Source organism: Schistocerca piceifrons, chromosome 1, assembly GCF_021461385.2.
Source record: "Schistocerca piceifrons isolate TAMUIC-IGC-003096 chromosome 1, iqSchPice1.1, whole genome shotgun sequence".
Lineage (NCBI taxonomy): Eukaryota > Metazoa > Arthropoda > Insecta > Orthoptera > Acrididae > Schistocerca > Schistocerca piceifrons.
The window spans coordinates 1,031,965,990-1,031,971,503 of record NC_060138.1 but is presented as its reverse complement, the minus strand read 5'-3'; positions in this window follow the sequence as shown (position 1 = coordinate 1,031,971,503).

The following is a 5,514-nucleotide window of genomic DNA, read 5'->3' as shown; positions in this document are numbered from 1 at the left end:
TCAATCTTTCGACCAACTTTGTTGTATGGGAGCGAAAGCTAGGTGGATTCAGGTTACCTTATCAACAAGGTTGAGGTTACGGATATGAAAGTAGCTAGGGTGATTGCAGGTACTAGTAGATGGGAACAGTGGCAGGAGGGTGTCCACAATGAGGAAATCAAAGAAAAACTGGGAATGAACTCTATAGATGTAGCAGTCAGGGCGAACAGGCTTAGATGGTGGGGTCATGTTACACGCATGGGAGAAGCAAGGTTACCCAAGAGACTCATGGACTCAGCAGTAGAGGGTAGGAGGAGTCGGGGCAGACCGAGGAGAAGATACTTGGATTCGGTTAAGAATGATTTTGAAGTAATAGGTTTAACATCAGAAGAGGCACCAATGTTAGCACTGAATAGGGGATCATGGAGGAATTGTATAAGGGGGGCTATGCTCCAGACTGAACGCTGAAAGGCATAATCAGTCTTAAATGATGATGATGATGATGATGATGATGATGATGACATAATAAAGACTGTTTGTATTAGTTTTGTATGAATCACACAACAATAGACACTCAGTATTTGAAGTAATCAGTAATGTTGTTATGGTTTTATTTTAGATTCTGTTTCATTTGTGATATATAAAAATAACCTTCTGCTTGTGTTATCAAAAGATGCGAATTTCGTCCTTTTGCAGATGATACACATGTTGGAATAAGATGAAGTGCCAGTCCCATCGATGAAAAGGCAGACAAAATATTTGAAAGCATATGGATAATGTCAAATGCATTATTGCTATATTTTAACAAGAAACACTACATACAATGTAGTACTTCTCATAGATTTCCAGAATCTTGTGGCACTGTGTATGAATTTTATTTAATGTGTCATACCCTGAATGACAAAAGAGGTCTTAATTAAATTCATTAACTGAGAATTTCATTGTAGGATGCCCATTCCCATGAAGTGACATCAATAAATTGAGCACCTTACGAAATACTGTTGCATGCATGCAAAACAATGGGGTGTCGAGGCTTACTTTCAATCACTGTAGTAGTTGATTTTTTTATGTTTATTCTTCTAATGTTGTCGGTTTAGCCATCAGTCTGAAGCCTGGTTGAATGCAGCTCTCTACAGCAACCTAAATGTACATATTTGGATCTGCAACTGTATTCAAGCCTTGATCTTTCTCAACAATTTTTACCACTATAACTTCCTTCCATCGCCAAATTGATGAATACTTGCTGCCTGAAAATGTTTCCTATGAATTAACCCCTTCTTTTAGTCAAGTTTGCCACAAAATTCTCATAATAAGCAAACCAAGTAAAAACAAAAATATTCGTATTTCAAAAACCTGATGAAATTCCCTCTTAAAGGCTGTCTGACTGGCAATTACGCTCGAGTGCATTTAACAAGAGTGGTGTATTGTAATGAGCTTATGACCTTGCTTTAGTAATAAGTGCCTCTGGCCCAAGGGACGAATTGTGTCATGTTTTTACACACATTTTACTCGTACTGATGGCTTAATGTTTGCTTGGTGTCCCACGATTACTTGCTGACCTCTCACCAATCTCTGACCTCTCATCAATCCCTGGCATGCTGTGTGTGCTGTGTTGTTGTGGTCTTCATTCCAAAGACTGATTTGATTCAACTCTCCATTCTTTTCTATCCTGTGCTAGCCTCTTCATCTATGTGTAACTACTGCAAGTCACGTCTATCCGAATCTGCTTACTGCATTCATTTCTTGGTCTCCCTTTACGATTTTTACTCCCCCCTCCCCATGCACACTTGCCCCAATACTAAATTGGTGGTCTCTTGATGTCTCAGAATGTGTCCTATCCACTGATCCCTTCTTCTAGTCAGGTTGTGCTACAATTTCTTTTCTCGCCAATTCTATTCAGTACCTCTTCATTAGTTAAGTGATATACCCATCTAATCTTCAGCATTGTTCTGTAGCATCACATTTTGAAAGCTTCTATTCTCTTTTTGTATAAACTGTTTATCGTCCATGTTTCTCTTCAATATTTGGCTACACTACATACAAATACTTTCAGAAGTCTTTACTCGATGTTAGCAAAATTATCTTCTTCAGAAACCCATTGCTAGTCACATTTTATATCCTCTCTACTCTGATTGTCATCAGTTATTTTGCTGCTCAAATAGCAATACTCATCTACTACTTTAAGTGTCTCATTTCCTAATCTAATTCCCTCAGCATCACTTGATTTAATTCGACAGCTTTCCATTATTCTCGTTTAGTTTTTGTTGATGTAATATTATATCCTTCTTTCAAGATGAGACTCTGACCATTCCAGTCAACTGCTCTTCCAAGTCCTTTGCTGTCTCTAATAGAATTATAATATCACTGGCAAACCTCAAAGTTTTTGTTTCTTCTTCATGGATTTTAATTCCTACTCCAAATTTTTCTTTGGTTTCCTTTACTGCTCTGTTCAATGTACAGATTGAATAACATGGGAGATAGACTACAATTCCATCTCACTCCCTTCTCAGTCAGTGCTTCTGTTTCATGTCCATCAAAACTTATGACTGCTGTCTGGTTTTTGTACAAGTTGAAATAGCCTGTTGCTCCCTAAAAAACTTTCTCTAAATCTAGAAATGCTAAACACGTAAGTTTGTCTTTTCTTAACCTATATTCTAAAATAAGTCAAAGGCTCAGTACTGTATTGTGTGTTCCTAGATTTGTCTGGAATCTAGACTGATCTTCCCCGAGGTCAGCTTCTACCAATTTTTTATCCATTCTTCTGTAAAGGATTCATGTTAGTATTTTGCAACCATGACTTATAAAAGTGATAGTTCGGTAACTTTCACACCTGTCAGCAACTGCTGTCATTGGAATTGGAATTACTACGTACTTTCCAGAATGAAATTTGTACTCTGCAGCAGAGTGTGCGCTGATATGAAGCTTCATGACAGATTAAAACTGTGTGCCGGACCGAGACTCGAACTCGGGACCTTTGCCTTTCGCGGGCAAATGCTCTACCAACTGAGCTAGCCAAGCACGACTCACGCTCCGTCCTCACAGCTTTACTTCTGCCCGTACCTCGCCTCCTACCTTCCAAACTTCACAGAAGCTATCCTGCGAACCTTGCTGAACTAGCACTCCTGAAAGAAAGGATATTGAGGAAACATGGCTTAGCCACAGCCTAGGGGATGTTTCCAGGATGAAATTTTCACCCTGCAGCAGAGTATGCGCTGATATGACACTTCCTGGCAGATTAACACTGTGCCGGACCAGGACTCGAATTCAGGACCTTTGCCTTTCGCGGGCAAGTGCTCTACATTCTTCTTGAACTGTGAGGGTATTTCGCCTATATCGTACATCTTGACACTAGATGGGCTTTGTCATAGCTGGCTCTCCCAAGGCTATTAGCAGTTCTAACAGAGGGTGGTCTACTCTTGGGTCTTGTTTCGATTTAGGCCTTTCAGTGCTCTGTCAAATTCTTCACACAATATCTTACACTACTGGCCATTAAAATTGCTACACAACGAAGCTGACGCGCTACAGACGCGAAATTTAACCGACAGGAAGAAATTGCTGTGATATGCAAATGATTAGCTTTTCAGAGCATTCACACAAGGTTGGCGGCGGTGGGGACACCCACAACGTGCTGACGAGAGGAAAGTTTCCAACCGATTTCTCATACACAAACAGCAGTTGACCGGCGTTGCCTGGTGAAACGTTGTTGTGATGCCTCGTGTAAGGAGGAGAAATGAATACCATCACGTTTACGACTTTGATAAAGGTCGGATTGTAGCCTATCGCGATTGCGGTTTATCGTATCGCGATATTGCAGCTCGCGTTGGTCGAGATCCAATGACTGTTAGCAGAATATGGAATCCATGGGTTCAGGAGGGTAATACGGAACGCCGTCCTGGATCCCAACAGCCTCGTATCACTAGCAGTCAAGATGACAGGCATCTTATCTGCATGGCTGTAACGGATCGTGCAGCCACGTCTCGATCCTTGAGTTAACAGATGGGGACATTTGCAAGACAACAACCATCTTCACGAACAGTTCGATGACGTTTGCAGCAGCATGGACTATCAGCTCGGAGACCATGGTGGCGGTTACCCTTGAAGCTGCATCACAGAAAGGAGCGTCTGCGATGGTGCATTCAACGACGAACCTGAGTTCACGAATGCCAGGTTCTGTTTACAGCATGATGATGGACGCATCCGTGTTTGGCGACATCGCGGTGAACGCACATTGGAAGCGTGTATTTGTCATCGCCATACTGGCGTATCACCCGGCGTGATAGTATGGGGTGCCACTGGTTACACATCTCTTGTCCGCATTGACCGCACTTTGAACAGTGGACGTTACATTTCAGATGTGTTACGACCTGTGGCTCTACCCTTCATTCGATCCCTGCGAAACACTACATTTCAGCAGGATAATGCACGACCGCATGTTGCAGGTCCTGTACGGGCCTTTGTGGATACAGAAAATGTTCGACTGCTGCCCTGGCCAGCACATTCTCCAGGTCTCTCACCAATTGAAAACGTCTGGTCAATGTTGGCCGAGCAACTGGCTCGTCACAATACACAAGTCACTACTCTTGATGAACTGTGGTATCGTGTTGAAGCTGCATGGGCAGCTGTACCTGTACACGCCATCCAAGCTCTGTCTGACTCAATGTCTAGGCGTATCAAGGCCGATATTACGGCCAGAGGTGGTTGTTCTGGGTACTGATTTCTCAGGATCTATGCACCCAAACTGCGTGAAAATGTAATCACGTGTCAGTTCTAGTATAATATATTGATCCAATGAATACCCGTTTATCATCTGCACTTCTTCTTGGTGTAGCAATTTTAATGGCCAGTAGTGTATTTCCCATCTTATCTCCATCTATGTCCTCTTCTGTTTCTATGAATTATAATATTGCCCTTGTATATACCATTTATGTACTTCTTTCATCTTTCATATTTCCCTTCTTGGCTTAGGATTGGTTTTCGAAATGAGCTCCTGATATTCATACAAGTGGTTCTCTTTTCTCCAAAGGTAGCTTTAATTTTCCTGTAGGCATTATCTGACTTTCCCTAGTGATATGTTTCTAAATCCTTATATATGGCATCTAGCCATTCCTGTTTAGCCATTTTGCTCTTTTGCCAAATTTCATTTTTTAGACGTTTGTATCCCCTTTCGCCTGATTCATTTACTGTATTTTTATAATTTCTCCCTCCATCAGTTAAGTTCAATATCTCTTGTGCTATCGAAGGATTTCTACTAGGCCTTGTATTTTTACCTATTTGATCCTCTGCTACCTTCACTATTTCATCTCTTAAAGCTACTCATTCGTCTCCTACCGTATTCCATTCCCCTGTTCTAGTCACTTGCTGCCTAATGCTTCCTCTGAAACACTCAACAACTTCTGTTTCTTTCAACTTATCCAGATCCTGTCTCCTTAAATCCCTACCATTTTGCAATTTCTTCATAACCAACAAATTGTGGTCAGAGTCCACATCTGCCCTTAGAAAGGTTTTGCTATTTAAAATCCGGTTCCGAATTTCCAT